Source organism: Meriones unguiculatus, chromosome 2 (genome assembly GCF_030254825.1).
Source record: "Meriones unguiculatus strain TT.TT164.6M chromosome 2, Bangor_MerUng_6.1, whole genome shotgun sequence".
In the NCBI taxonomy this organism is placed as follows: Eukaryota; Metazoa; Chordata; class Mammalia; order Rodentia; family Muridae; genus Meriones; species Meriones unguiculatus.
In genome coordinates this window covers 182,999,786-183,016,570 of record NC_083350.1, presented here as the reverse complement: position 1 = coordinate 183,016,570, position 16,785 = coordinate 182,999,786, and positions in this window count along the sequence as shown.

Genomic DNA, 16,785 nt, shown 5'->3' with positions numbered 1-16,785 from the left:
CATCTTTTGACTGTTAACCTTAGCAGGAGGACTGAAGGCTCTCTCAGGCTATGGTCTCTCAGTACCTGGCAAGGAGTAACATGGAGCACCTCAATGCCTCACTTTCAGCCTAAGTAAAGGAGGGACCAGCCCCATTCTGAAGAAGACAGACACAAGGAAGATAGGTGGGAGCACATGCTGAGAGACCGAGGTTGAGTCTTGCTCTGGCATTTACTGAGTGAAGATGTTCAATATCTAATCTATTTTTTTCTGCAAGAGGACAACAAAACTCTTTTTATAGGATTGCTGTGTAAAATACAGGGCTGTAACACACTTATTCTGAGTCTGGCATGGGGTAAGTACACTAATAATGATAGCTCATATTATTAGGATTCTAGAAATAATGGCACTAGCTATCTTTTCTCCCCAATTTGCCTGATTTTATTACTCCTCACAGCAAGAAAGAAGAGAGGAAAAGAAGAGAAGAGGGCTACTGAGATGGCTCAGTGGTAGAGGTACTTTCCACCAACTTTGACAAACTGAGTTCAGTTCTTGGAGCACACATGGTGGAAAGAACTTATTCCTGCAAGTCATCCTTTTAACACAGACAGACAGACAGACAAACACACACGCACACACACACACACACACACACACATACACACACACACAGAGATAGAGATAAAAATAATCTAAAAAGTGAAAGAGCAGCCCATGGGCTGAGGGCATTACTTTGCCCCTACATTGTTTCCCTCTTATGCAGAATATGGGACAGCCATAATTTTCAGCCTTGATCTTGGTCTTGTACTGGAATCGGGTCTTTCTTAAGGAGAGAAGAGGCTGTAGAGTTGTCCTGAGGCTTGGATGCATCTTGCCCAGGGACTCACTGTCTAATTCCTCATCTGGAAAGCTCCTTCATAGCACCAAAGGGATTGGATTCAAGGTGAACTTTCTGAATGGTTGAGTTTTTCAGTCTCTGGCATTCTAATGACTGTGTCAACGAAACTCTGGAGCCCCAGTGCTGAAAATGAGAGTCCAAAGACCCCATTCCCAGGGATTCTGTCATGTGAATGCTCTCCTTTAGCTGTGAGGTTCCATGACACAGCAGGAGACTGGGGTCAGCTCTCTGCTCATTCAGTGTTGTTCCTAAGGAGGGGCACCTGGCAGTCTTCCCCAACTTGTGTCCTCCCTTCTAGAAATAACTTGTCTCTAATGTCCCACTCTCAAATACTTGCACTACAATTTCCCAGGTTCATGCGGGGGACTAATTCTAGAAGGAACACAGTACCACAGTTGAGACTGCAAGCCCTCTGATGCTCATCTGCTCTGAGTTCTGATTCCACCAATGACTGGCCTCTGATACCACTATTAAGTGGATTTTCTGGAAGCCAACAATGAGAGTAAACTTGACACATAAAACATTTGGAAATCAGCATAAAGGAAGATGAAGCAAGCATGATTGGGCAGACAGAACTAAACTGTGGTGCTTTCCTCACCATCTTGGCCAATGCATAGGGAGCTCTGGAGTGCATGCCTTTATGTGTAAAGGTAGGGGAGGAGGTGGGGTGGAGTAGGGGTAGAACATGCTTATGGAGATCAGAGGTCAACTTTGTTGAGTCAGTTCTCTCCTTCTACCTCTGTGTATGTTTTGGGGATCAGATCAAGCCCAGGTCATGAGGCTTACAAGGCAAGTGCCTTTATCCTCTGATCCATCTTGCTTGCCCTGTCTTTCTTTGAGGCTAAAGAAGACCTTGAGGGAGCTGATGGTTGGAGGAATAAGTCTGTTTTCAGAGATGGTTTTGGAGGGGATTTCCATCATAACTATCTGACCTGTTCTGGACTCAGTTTCCTCATTTTCCAGTTAAAAATAAAGTTTATTTCCTAGGGTATTGTGATGACTAAATGGATTACAGATTGTTACTTACAGATATATGCAGTAGATTTTTAAGAAGACATATTATGGGAATTCCATGTACAGTTGGACCAAAAGGGAGGCTGTGCTGCTTGCTGGGATGAAGCTCGGGAGATTTTTGATGAAACTGAGCCATGAACCTGTATCCGTTGAACTGAAGAATGGAACACGAATCCATCCAACAATTGCTGGTGCAGATGTCAGTATGATTACACATCTTAAAGCTGTGAAAATGGCCATGAAGAGCAGAGAGCCTGTACAGTTGGAAACACTGAATATCTGAGGCAATCACATTTGATATTTTATTCTGCCAGACAGCTTACTTGAGGATGTTGAACCTAAGATGATATCTACGGGCAGCTGTTGCAGAAAGAGGATCAGGCTGAGGTAGAGGAAGAGGACGTGGTTATGGCTGAAAAAGAATGCATTCTAGGTGATAATGTCTCTCAAGATTACTGTTTAAAAGTAATAAGGAATTTGGTTTTTTTGTTTTAGTATTGTTTGTCAATTTTTAATAAACATAAATGTGAGGACAGAAAAAAAGACATATTATATGTCTCAGACTGGTCTGGAACTGATATGTAGCCCAAGCTGCACTGGAATTCAACCTTAATCTTCTGAGTCTTAGGATTACAGGTATGTATCCCTATGTCTGGCTAGATCAAACTCTTTAATTTTTCACATGTATGTATGTATGTATGTATGTATGTATGTATGTATTTATGTATATAAGGACACATACATGTGGCATGGTTACATGTGTAAAAATCAGACAACAACTTGCAGGAATAGACTCTTATTTCCCCACCATGTAGGTTCTGGGGATCAACTCAGGTTGTCAGCCTTAGCAGCAATTGCCTTTACTTTCTGAGCCATCCTTTTTGAGCCAGAGTAAGCTCTTGATATATTTTCCTGGTAGTGATATAATGAGACTGCTGTAGAATCATCAGGCTTTCAAGAAAACTGGAGATGGGCTGGAGAGATGGCTCAGTGGTTAAAGGAACTTGCAGCTCTTCTACAGGACACAGTTTGGTTCCCAGCACCCACATGGCAGTTCCCAAGCATCTTTAACCCCAGTTCCAGAGGCTCCAGTTCCTCCTGGCCTCTGTGGGCACTGGCTATGTACACAGCTCACCTATAAACCTGCAAGCAATACACTCATACGCATAACATAAAAATAAATACATGCTAAATAAAAGAAAGCCATAGAACCAATGCAGTGTTCCTAAAGTTCAGCATGTCCCCAAACCACACTGGGGGCTTGTTACGTAACAGGTTGCTGGGTAGTACCTGTAGTTTATGATGTGGTCAGTGCTGAGTGGGACTTGAGAATTTGCACTGTTAGTAAGTGCCCAAGAGAGGCTCGTGTTGCTGGGTGAGCACCACACCTTTGGGAGTGACCGGCCAGTGTCCTATACTCAGGTTTAACAGCGGGGATTAACATCCCACTTTGCAATGTGGGAGCCTGGAAGTCATTACCGTGGCATTGAAATGACTTCCTCAGAGCTGCTCACTTCAGCGGATAAAATAACTCGATTTGCCCTGGAATTTTTCAAATGCGATTAATAGGATACCTAACACCTGAATCAGGACATTTATTTCATGAATTCCTCTAGGTAATTGCTTTTATGGAATAATTCCTGGTGGTACTTTCTCTTTTTCAGTGCCCCTGGGGATAGCTGAGATAAAAGACAAGTGTTTTGCCATAAAGTTTAATTAAGAAGGTTAATTAAGAGAAAATATCATGTAGTGTATATCAAACTTTAATGCAGTTTGCAAATGGAGGTCATGAGCACTCTTGAATCACCTGAGACCACAGAGCCCACTCTGCATGGCATCTGCAGACGGGGTAGTGCTGTGCTTTTACTGGCTGTCCCTGAGACACAGGGAGAAAGAGGCTTGCCTCTGTGTTGCTCCTCCAAGGCAGATGGGATTTCCAACCCCCAGTAAGAGCTCCACACTGGCTCCTTCCCTAGGAGGCTGGAGCTCTCTCTATTTTCCCCTCGTGTCACCATTGCACGCTCTGGTGCTGAGTTCAAAAAGCCAATATACCTTTGCTCAGTGGCTAATTCCTCTGTGGATGCAAGGTAAGCCTCACATGCTGACACTACAATTGTCCTAGACACACTGGCGGGCCTTGATATCTTGTACCCTTGCTCATCACTGTGTCACGGAACTCTTGGCTGGTTCTGCTAGTAGGTGGGGAAGAGACTGTTTTCTGGAGATGTCATCCTACCTTTTCTTTTGCTCTTCTGAGTGTTGGAGGAAGCCACAGTTCCTTACCAGTCTCATGCTCTGCACATATTTCTTCTTGTAGTTCCATTGTATCAAAGGCATCTTTGAAGGGACATGAGGAAAAAGCACTAGCACTTCTTTTGGTACTATTCAAATTTCTATTTAAAGTCACAGCAGACGCTCACTGGAAGGTCAGAGGACATAATTTTCAAAGGTGCTGAAGGGCTCTGGCTAGCAAAGTGAGTGAGGATGAAGGAAGACTGTAATGGGTCTGTGCATTCACCTGTTCCTCATTCACTTCAGCTTGCTCCTCAGTTCCTGATTGTTGATTTCACAATGTTTTCAAGGAAGACCACATGACAATGAGGTATATTGCATAATTTGTGGTGCCAAGTTCAGAAAGAAGCTGCGGGTCCTTATTATGAAATTATTCAGAATTTTAAAACTGAATCATTTAAAAGTTGAACTTCAGAGCATGGGCCTCATGTGATAACCCATGAAGCTGTGCCAGGGTGGTGTAATAGCCTATGGCCATTTGTGTCATTGATTCTTGGGTTACAGACTTAGAATAACTGCCCTCTTCAAATTTTGTGTGACATCCAAGTCAGACCTTTATGCTGCCTCAACCCTTTCTCATTTGCTATGACCTTGGTAGATCAGAAGAATTTGTGCTGTTTTGGCTGTTATTTCTGTTCTTTTGAAAAGAGGTAAACTTGAACCTGGTCAAAAACATTGTTCATGGTATGGTCATCATCCGTTTTATTTCTGAAAATGACTGCTGAAATGGGCTACATTTTAGATATTTTACTGCAGTCATTATTCTATTTTTGAGTCAAGAGCTAATAATGACATTTTGCTTTAAAGAGTGAAGAACCATTCTAGCACTGTTGTATTGTCCAGACTTTGCCTAATTTAATGAAGACAAAAAAAACTGAATCCTCAGTTTTTTTTTTTACTATTTTTTTGCTACATTACAAAATCTGAAGTTCGATCTTTTCCCAGGGTGCTGGGATTAACAGCTAGCCACGTGATCAAGAGCAGACAAAACCCAGAACTCCACAGGAGACTGTGCTGCCAATGTGTCTTAGGTACAGGGATTTGATACACCACAGGAGGAAACTACCTGTTGTGTAACTTTTCCTAGGAGTGTGGGAATCACTGCCCATTCACACCAGGTAGGGCACGATGACATACCAAAGGAATGATTAGCACTCAGGTCTAGTCATCGGGCTCGCTTACCGGAGCACTGGTGACCCAGAGGCAGCTGCGTCACCCCAAGGCCATCCTGAGCGGATGGTGACTCATGAGAGCTACCTCCCTAGAGCGTCCTGTACAACTCCAGCTGAAGGTGTCTTCCCTCCCCAGCCATGCTTTACTGCTTATGTCATCCTGCAGGGAGCTTGGGAATCTTGAAACTCTCTGAGCCTTGAAAGGTTCGCTAGCTAGCTTATGAGTCTTGTTTTTTTTCTTCGCTCATTTATTTAATTTATTCATTTGTTCATTTTACATTTTACAATTGCAACCGCACTCCCTCCTCTTCTCCCAGTCCCAGCCTCTCACCCACTTCCCCCATACTCCCTCCCTCCACCCCTGAACCAACCCACCCTGGCACATCAAGTCGCATCAGGGCTAAGTGCCTCCTCTTTCACTGAAGCAAGATAAGGCAGCCTTGCTAGGAAGAGGTTCCAGAGTCCAAGTCAGAGACAACCCCCCTCTGATTGTTAGGGGACCCACTTGATGACCGAAGCCCATGAGCTTCGTATGTGTAGGGGAACTAGGACCAGCCCATGCATGTTCTTTGGTTGGTGGTTTAGTCTCTATGAGCCCCCATGGGCCCAGGTTAGCTGCCTATGAAGGTCTTCTTGTGGTGCCCTTGACCCCTCTAGCTCCCTCAGTCCTTCCCCTAACTCTTCTGCAGGACTCCCTGAATTCCACTTAATGTTTGGCTGTGGGTCTTTGCATGTGTTTCTATTATCTGCTGGATGAAGCCTTTCAGATGACAGTTATGCTAGGTTCCTGTCTGCAAGGATAGCAGAGTATTATTATTAATAGTGTCAGGGGTTGGGGCTCTCCCATGGGACGGATCCTAACAGCTGAGGCACTCAGAGTCTTATGCGCCTCCCTTCTCCCTTCCAAAGGGAAGGTTTCAACCAGGAGGAAAGGGCTGTAGTATATCCACACTTCATTGTAAAATGGAGGTTTTGTGTCGGTTGGCTTTGACTGAGCGTTGACTAATAGAGGCAGGTATCCCGACTGCTTCTAAGATGGACGAGGCTGAGCATGCTCAGTTGGGAAGAGGTACTAATGCATGTTCGGCCTCCCATATTTTCAGATATAAACCTCATCGGCCACCGTAAGCGCAGGAGAGCCTTCAGTCACGTTCTTGTGCTGGCAACAGTTGCCTTGGTCGGTTTGGCGGGGTTCAGGGAGAAGATCTTCATGTCCCCTGTCAGGAATGCCTGGTTCCCTGGATCTTCCAGTTCTGCTGCCATGACTGCACTGTCCATCAGCTAAGGCAGAGCTCCCCTGAGTCCCTGAAACTGCTACTTCTAAAGGTTTTGAATTTTCCCATCAATCTTATTTTTCCATAATCAGCTCAACTCTGTGGCTGAGAAATCCCAGAACACCAGTTTCTTCCTGGAGAGTGGACAAAGGAGGCTTGGAAGAACTTTCTAGGATGATATCATCCTGCATCCTTCCAGTTTTTCCCCCTCTACCCAGGCATGAATGAGCACAATCCTTGGTATTTTCTGGATCACTGCCGCCTTTAATGCTCTTTCCTCTCTCTAGGAGTCCCAGGTTTCAATCTCAAAACAAAATATTCTTCCTCAGCCAAAGCAAAACTGTGAACCATTGCTTCTAGTGAGGTTCCTCTGGCATCAAATTCTCTTAACATGTTTTAAAAAGATAACCTTATTTCATGTTCACATTTGAAGAATGTCTTCACTAGACACAGGCTTCTCAGAGGGAAGTGTTTTTTCTTTCAGCATTTTAAATATAGTTCCTTGAATTCTGATGTTCACTGTAGTTTCTGTTGCTAAATCCTTAATCCAGGCTCAGCTTCCTGTGTGTGATTAACTTGCTTTCCTCTGCCTGCTCTGCGGGGTTCTCCTGTCCTATGTCTTGCTATCTTTTCTTCCTTTCTTCTGAGCCAGGGTCTCTATATACAGCCAGGCTGCCTTTGAACTCTTAATCCTCCAGCTTTAGTCTCCCAAATATGGAGATTTCAGGGTAAGCCATTATGCCTGCATTTACATCTCTTTCATTACCTGCATTTTGGTACTGAGACTGCATGTCGTTTGCTTTGCTGAACATAGTTCTTACAAACTATTACAAACTTTTACAGTCCTCACCTGCTCATTGCCGTAATCAGTCATCTTACCAGTAGCCTGTATGGTCATCTTTTCTGTTAGGAATAAGCCATCTTTTTCTGTGCGTACTGGTCTGCCTTGAGCGTTATTCTAGACATGGTTTATATTTTCTGTAACTTGTGAGTCAGCTGTGCCCCTGTTAGGAGAGCTGTATCAGGCAGTTACATGTTTGGAGGAATTGACCGCTCTGGTGGCAGTTGTTGCAGCTTTGGTCTGGCATGTCCTCCAGAGGCACAGGTATTAAGGCTCATTCTGCTAGGAGGCAGTGGAACCCTTTTGAGGTAAGGCTCCACCGGAGGAGACAGGTCCCTAGGGCCATGCCTTTGAAGGCATCCTTTGCTCCTGTTCCTTTCTATTTCTGTTTCCCTGCTGCTGCAAAGTAAGAAGCATTGCTCTTCTACATCCTCCATCACAACGTGCTGCCTACAGTAGGTCCAGGAGCAAGTGTGTATGTGGAATGGAACTTCTAAAACTATAGTTCAAAACAAACCCTTCCTCTGTTAAGTTGATTTTGCCACAGTGAAAGAAATTTAACTACTATAGAAACTCAAATACAGTTTCAGTAATTTTTTTGCTTTGCTGTAGAGCTTTGATTCTGTTTCATGTAAGCTTCTATGCACAGCTATGATTCTGCTTCATGTAAATTCAGTGTCATGTAAATTGACTGGGGTTCCCAGAAAGAACTGGTCTGTTTTGGGTGCAGCACCTGCTCCCTCCACTGCCAGTGATCTTGTTACTTTATAGCAGGCCACACCTCTTAAAGACTCCCCACCCCCACCTCCATCACAACACTAGAAGAGTTAGTACCCGGGTAACAGGAGACACTCTGACCACATCATACTACAAAATGTTTGTTCTCTCTGTTCTCTTTTTATGTGTATGTCTTTCTTTCTAGTGTCTAGGGTTGTCATGAACACAGCATAAATAAGTGAGTTCCTTTCAGAGTGGAGTGACCTCATCTTGTCTCACTCTTATGAGCCTCAATTTAAAAGCTATTAAAGTTGAAATGTGTCCCAGGCAGGGCTGAGTTCTTATATTTCTTCCCTCATGGATTGTGTCCTCTCTGCTGGTTTTAGTCATTATTTCTTTTCCCCATGCTTAAAAGGCACAGATCAGATCAGCAGGAGTTTGCTTTGCTATGTTGGACATTAGTACTAATTTTATTTTGATAGAAGTGTGAAGCTCATGGTCTTTTCAGAGCACAGAGGATCTGAGATCCCAATCCAGCCATGGACGTGTGTGGTAAATGTTTGGGTGAGAAAATAAATTAAACACTGGTCTGAGTCCAAACCACTGACAGATCCTTTGAATCCAGTAGATACGTGTGTTGTCTAATTTAGTCTTCTTTTAACAAAGCTTATGGGCCAGAAAGCAGGAAGTGATGGTTTCTGAGTACACTGAATGGCTTTTGCTTGGTGGAATCTTGGCTTATTTAAACTAACATTTCTTGCAAGTTCATGCCATTGTTTCTCAGCAGCACAAATCAATAAACCAGAAGAGAAATCTACCATCGGCTCTGGAACAACAAAATAAACATTCTGTTTGTCATTGTTTCCAAGAAATGGGCTTCAATTGCCAGTTAGATTGCTTGAGTAAATAAGATTGCTTAGCTTCTAGCAAAATAATGGAACAAATGCTTTGTAGAAAAGAACCACTTTCATTTAGGTGTTCCAAGGAACAAGAAATATGAACAATAAAAAGTCTATAATTATGAGAGACTAATTTGACTGCTTTTTCTGTAAATAATTCAATTACTAAAGTAGTAGTCCAAAGAAATAGAACAGGTGTTTGATCTAGTGTCTCATAAAATATTTTACTTAGCTACATACAATTGAATTAAGATTGACTTTATGGATGCCATTTCAGGAGCCTCAGAGCTAGATGAATGGACCCCAGATTCCCCAGAAGACATATTTGCTCCATACTGTACTATGAGGTGGAGAAAGCTCTCAGAAAATTGGAGAAGTGAATCGGTAAAAAAAAAGTGGAAACCATTTATTGCTTATGGAACATCTAAAATAGGAAAATATGAATAACATCTTAATGTTTACTCAATACAATATCTACTCCAGATAGTAATGAAAAGACACCAAAGAATCAGGGACAGAGGCTATGGTAGCTTTAAAATACATTTACAAATTCTTTCTTAGTCTTCCTTAAAGTCAGTTCCATTTTCCCCTTCCATGAATGAAAACAATCTTGTGAGTCACTTCTGAGCAAGGAAATGGTAAGATTTCCAAAGAATAAATTCCAAGATTAGAACATTATTCTAGCTTGGATTTCTCAGGTAAGGCAAGCCAGAAACCATGACCCCGGAACCCTGAAAGAACCTTGATCAGAGGTCAAGGTATAGGCATAAAAGCTTCCTGTGACAGTCTGAACTGTTCATTGCCACACTAGCCCCAACTCACCTTCAGATAACTGAGAAAAAAAATGACCAGAGTCCCAGAACAGACCTTAGGCCAAAATCACCCAGTAAGGCACTCTCAAATTCCCGTTCCACACAACCTGCGTGGCAGTATTTAGTGTTGTTTTTGATCTACGGTGCTTTAAGGAATTTATTATGTGGCAATAGGAGGTCATTAATTCCACTCCTGTGACTTCATACTTGGAAATGGCATGGAAGCTTGCCCAGTATCAGCTATGTTCAATTAAATTATCGAGCTACCATCTTTTTAAAATTCTTTTACTTTTTTTATATCCTTAAGATAATTTTCTTGACTTTATTTACGAGAAAGGATGAGGGTTGTTTTGCCACTATTCCCACCATAAACAGTAACACTAGGAAAAGTTTCATTTTTAACAAAATAATCTTTACTCATTAATATATTTATTTATATATTCCCAAGTGGTAAATAGTACATTTGAAAAATTAAATACTGTATAAAGCTGAGAAACAATTCAAGAGAGTCTTGTAAATGTATATCATTAAGAATAGATATAGACAAGGGAGGGGGCCACAGCCAGGACACAAATTGAATATATTTTAATAAATGATAATAAAAAATAATAAAGCTTAAAAAAAGATTAGATATAGAATAGAATAGATCATAGAAAACAGACTGGAATACAGACTGTGTATTGAAACAAACAGATGTGTGAAATATATGAACAATTCTGAAGAATGTAGGATGCAAACGCTCCATGACTCTCTAGGAACCTTTTGCTGTGCCTGCAGTGTACCATGAAGACACATCATAATGAACACGTTTTTACAAATGGATGTCACATAACATTATATTTGATTCCTTTGAACTACATGTATTTTCTTTCTTCACGGAAATTTCTGACTATAGAAAAATAATCAATTTATAACAAAAAAACTAAACATTTATTGGAGATGCTTGCGATGGTGGAAACCTCTGGTGACTGATACTGCAATTGTGAACAACAGAAGAAGAAATCACACAATATTGCATAGCATGTGGTTTTGGCACTATCTCTTTATAGGGCCCTTTTCATTATAGGTACTAACTTCCTCCAAAAATGACTAGCCTTAAAATTGGCAATTGTTTTATCATGTTTAATGTATATGTGATCAACTCCTATACTATACATCAATGTATTACTTTAATTGACAATACTAGCATTCACCAACTCAAACCTCGCCCATGAATCATTAAATGCAATAAGTCAAAGAGGTTTGAGCTACCATTTTAAGAGTAAGAGAACGATGTCCACCAATGAGGGCAGACACCTCCCTGTTTCTCTGTAGCACAGAGGTTTTGTCCTTTTGAGACAAGTTCTTCCTGTGTAGCTGGCATTTGTGATCTTCCTTTGAGGGCTGGCATTATAGTATTGTTCTGGTTAGGTTTTTGTCTATTTGGTGCAAGCTGGAGTTGTCTGGAAAGAGAGAAGCTCAACTAAGGAGTTGCTTCTGTCACATGTAGCCAAACTTGTGGGGGTATATTTTGATTCAATGATTACGTATGAGGGCCCTGCTCTGTGGGAGGCACACACATACACAAAATGTGGCAGAATGGTGAAATGGCACGCTTAAAGAAGACAGACTTCACATGGTACTTTACATGGACAAAGTGTGACAAACAGGCTGGGGAGGACCTGTTGTGGTTTTGTGAGGACAGAAAGCAAACAGCAGGCTGAAAGTCTGAGAACTGAAGCACTCTTATCCCAAAAGATACACAGCGCAGAATAGAAGGTGAGAGCTAAGAAAGATGGTTGGGCCAGAGGATACCATCTTTGCTACTGCAGTTTATGGTCAGGCCCTGCCTGAGCACAACAGAGGACACCAATGTTCTCTGGCAGACCCTTAAGGGTCAAGTGCAAAGCTTATCTTAACACCTATGTGTGAACAAAGGTTAGGCTTATCTGCAGTGCCTGGTTTATATGTACATACATCACCATGAAGCATCATACTGTCACTGCTAATATCCTGGCTGGACCTTCTTTCCTACAGAGCATGCCCATCATGGCACTGCAGCCATATCCTGCAAGCATGATGGTTACTTCTCTGAGATTGTAAGAAAACTAGCAGTTGGGGTCCTGGCACCAATATGAAAACATTCAAATTAGTAACAAATGATAAACTGAACAGACAGGAAAATAATTATATGGAATCTTACTTATTGACAGTCTACAACCTTGAACACCATGATTCAAACCAGTAAAACATTGACACACAAGATACTGCACATGCCATGTGAAAAAGGCATTTCTTTACCCTTTCTCTTTGAAGCCTTTAATAGGAAGTAGGAATTACATGCTTCTGGAACACAGTCAGATAGGCTGTCTGGCTTGTAAACAACAGACATTTATTTCTCACAGGTTGGGCACAGAGAAGTCCAAGGTCATGATGCTGGCAGGTTTGGTATCTGGTCAGGGCAAGCTTGCTGGCTCAGCAATGGCACCTTCTCATTGTAGCTTTCTCACACAGGAAGAGGAGATGGAGTTCTCTGAGGACATTGTAATGAGACCATGAATTCCGTTCAAAAGGGCTCTGACTTTATGACCACATCTTTAAGGCCACATCTCCCAGCACCATCATACTGGGTACCATGGTTTCCATAGTTACCTGAGTCCCCCAGGTGTTTGTATAATTGGAGGCTTGGTTTTCAGGGTGACTGAACTGGGCATTACTGTGGGACACTTCAACCCATAGGTTGCGACTCCTTTGGGGGTGTCAAATGACCCTTTCACATGGGTTGCCTAAGACCATCGGAAAACACAGACATTTACATTATGATTTATAGCAGTGGCAAAATTACAATTATGAAGTAGCAGCAAAAAATAATTTTATAGGTTGGGGGTCATCACATGGGGAAGTGTATTAAAAAATGTCTCAGCATTAGGATAGTTGAAGACCATTAGGATAGTCTTAGACCTTAGGGACTGGGGGTAATGTGTGCTTGGAAGACAGTTCTCCTTAGACTCCTTGAATTTCCAAGAAAGGGTTATTGGCAGGAGCAAGGGCAGCCTCCATAGGAGATTTCACCATTGCTGTCAGCACATATGATGCAGCCCTCATGGAACATTGCTTACATAGACCTTTTAGGTTAAAATGACTTTTCTTCTCCCTCCTCCTCCACGTCCTCGTCCTCGTCCTCGTCCTCGTCCTCGTCCTCGTCCTCCTCCTCCTCCTCCTCCTCCTCCTCCTCCTCCTCCTCCTCCTCCTCTTCTTCTTCTTCTTCTTCTTCTTCTTCTTCTTCTTTAGAGTTTTGAGTTTTGTTATGTAGTCTTAGCTGTCCTGGACTTGTTTTCTAGACCAGGCTGGCTTCAAACTCACAGAAATCTGCCTCCCTGAGTGCTCAGATTACAGGTGTGTGCTATCACACTCAGCTACAACTGTCTTCTTAAGTAGCATGTTTCCAGTATTTTGCTACAATGACAGTAGAAATTCAATATTTGACACTTAAAGCACTATATATATATATATATATATATATATATAATATGTATCAATATATTATAGAGCTATCTTTAACTTATTTGGATTTTCCCCAGTAGTCCAGGTTCTAAAATGTATATGATAGGTGATGTGTTTTACTTTTAAAATATGCCCTCTTCTCCTAAAAACCAAGGGAGGTTTACCTACAGCCCTTTGGAAAGAAAACATCAGTGCTTGTTCTGACTTCTCTGGTAGGCATGCAGAGGCTGACAATTGAACTTCTGACATCTGCTTCCTTTAATATCCTTTGTGCTCTGTATCACGTATCTCCTCAAACTACTTCAATTCACTTCAGAGCATTTCAGACTTTTCAGGACCAGGACACACTACACAGCATCAATGGTTGCTCCAGTTAAATTGGTGGGACTGTTTTAGGGAAAGACAGTATTCACTTCTTTTTCCTCACACATGATAAGGAAGATTCATTAAGGCAATGGGCCAGTCCATCGGAACTGCTTTCTCTGCTGTGCTGTGTTCCTGGAGCTGTAGTTTCTTATATAATGAAAGTCTAAGGTTATGGATGCACAACCTCGGTGCTAAGGGTTCAGTACCTTGCCTGCTACTGTGGACTTACTTGGTTTTCCTGTGCTCTCATCTGGTGATAAGAGAACCATTCTTCTTTGGGCCTCCGTGGTCCTGTTTTTGGGAAGCCACTGTGAGACAGGTCAAGAAAACCCAGAAAAGGGCAGGCACAAATGGTGGGAATGCAGCCTGAGCTTGCTGCCTGCCTCATCTCAGGTGCTTGCCATGATGTCTCAATCTCAGAGCCTTTGGAAAAACCAAAGGCAGTTAAGGGCAAATGTGAAGCAGTAAAAAATTTGTTAAGTGCAAAGGTGTTTACTTTTCCATCCTAGGCTGAGAAATGCCCACGTCCCACCAGGGAACAGATGGGAACTTCCAGACTCTTATGAGAACAAAGCAGAGAGAGTGAAGTTGTTGTTGGCCCGAGGGCAAGATAGTAGGTTTATATTTCTCCTTATATGGGAATTCATTCTCGGGTGGAGCCCACCTTGGCTCTGTGGATGATTATGTAGAGGCAATGTGCATGTTTCCAATGTGGGGGCGATTCTGGAAACCAGGCCATGTGGATTGGCAGTGGAGAGCATGGCCAGGTAGTCTTGAGGCAATATGTGTATCTGCTAGAACAGGCTCCTGCTTTGCAGATGTGGAGCCGGCTCATTGGCATGCGTCACAGAGAGCGCACAGTGACCAGGAGTGCACAGTTGGGCAGGAGGCTTGAGCTTTACCCATGTGCTCTGCTGATCTACCTACATACAGACCTGATACAGACCTCTGGCAAGTTCTTAATCTCTTTGTGATGGGTTTGTCACCTTTGAAATTATGAAAATCCGTACTTCAGAGTTTGCGGAAATGTTCAGATCGGTCTACTTAAAAGCATGACATTTGCTGCACTCAGAGGCCCAGGACCTTCGAAATTGGTGTTACTGTAGCAATGCGACCCACTGACCTTTTTAACTACTAAGACCCTTCACTTCTGTAGTGACACTCAGCTCTTCATCTGTGTACTAAGACCCTTCACTTCTGTAGTGACACTCAGCTCTTCATCTGTGTACCAAGACCCTTCACTTCTGTAGTGACACTCAGCTCTTCATCTGTGTACCAAGACCCTTCACTTCTGTAGTGACACTCAGCTCTTCATCTGTGTACTAAGACCCTTCACTTCTGTAGTGACACTCAGCTCTTCATCTGTGTACCAAGACCCTTCACTTCTGTAGTGACACTCAGCTCTTCATCTGTGCACTAAGACCCTTCACTTCTGTAGTGACACTCAGCTCTTCATCTGTGTACTAAGACCCTTCACTTCTACAGTGACACTCAGCTCTTCATCTGTGTACTAAGACCCTTCACTTCTACAGTGACACTCAGCTCTTCATCTGTGCACTAAGACCCTTCACTTCTACAGTGACACTCAGCTCTTCATCTGTGTACTAAGACCCTTCACTTCTACAGTGACACTCAGCTCTTCATCTGTGTACTAAGACCCTTCACTTCTGCAGTGACACTCAGCTCTTCATCTGTGTACTAAGACCCTTCACTTCTACAGTGACACTCAGCTCTTCATCTGTGAAACAAAGCTCCATCCATGTTGTTTGGTCTGCCATGCTATTCCCTGTTGTGTGGAATTCATGGTAAGACCTCAGGGAAGCTGTGGATATGGCTACCCACATCGTGGCAGGGTCTGGGAGAGCTCTGAGGAGCTATGTGCTCCTCTCTGAGAGAGGTGTGAGATGTGTGTGGGTGATCTTGGACGCTGCAGTTTATCTCCACAGGCACCTGCACGGTAAGAAGGAACAGTCAGGCTCTAGTCAGCTGGGCAATGGTTTGCCATCAAAAACGAAAACTTTCTGGTCCAGATTGTGTAGAGCATGGCTATCATTAAGATTAGGAGCTATCTGTCCCTTGATCAGAAGAGAGAAAAAGCAAAAGATTTAAAGGTATCAGTGAAGCTTAGCAGCTATTGAGACGCAGCCAAGTATGTGGCTGAGATGTGGGTTATTAAGCAAACTTTACTGATACCCCCAAAGAGGGAATTGGGAAACAGAACAACTGAGCCAGGACTGAAAAAAACATTTAGGAAGACAATTTCTACAATATTTAGACAATTTATGCTATGTGAACTTGGAGAAACTTTAAATTTTCAAGTTGGGTGGAAAAGAGATGTAGCCAAAGGGCCACCCCACTTCATTGACAGGATGAAGGGTCCTCTGATGTGCTGCTTCAGTCACTGCTTGGTATCTTTAGGATCCTTAAAAACACTTTCCATTGCCATTCTCCCTTTATTCTTTAGTTAGAACCAGAGATGTGTTTCAAGTATGACCCTTGCTTTTGTTAGTGGCTTTGAGCTCTTTGCAAAGAAAACATTGCTGAAAAAGGCCAAGAAGTAAGAAGTTATTATGGATTTGCAAATATTTCCTCAAAGAGTCACTGAAGCATTGGGAACCAAAGGAAAGAAAAAAAAATTAAAAGAAAAAGAATCACTGAAAAAAAAAAAGCTTTAAGAGAAAATACAGAGATAAGCAGAAAAATTAAATGAAATTAATCTATTGCAAGGGTCTTGGTGTTACAAGATTCATGACCAGCAGAAAGGCGTTACCAGGGGAAGGTGTATCTCAGAATGTGAAAGGACAGTTGTGATAAGACTTTAAATGGATGAGGATGTGAGTTTACTGTTCTCCAACAGCCTGCTTTTCAAAACCCAGGCAAGGTCTTCACTATTAGCAATTCATGGAGACCCTTTTCAAAAAGCTCAGGATATTGTATTCAGTTTGAGGCATTGCACTGCTAGGAAGATGAAGGTAAACAGAGATGGGAATTCAGAGTTTAAAAACATACACAAAATACATTTCAGGGTCTAGGGAGGA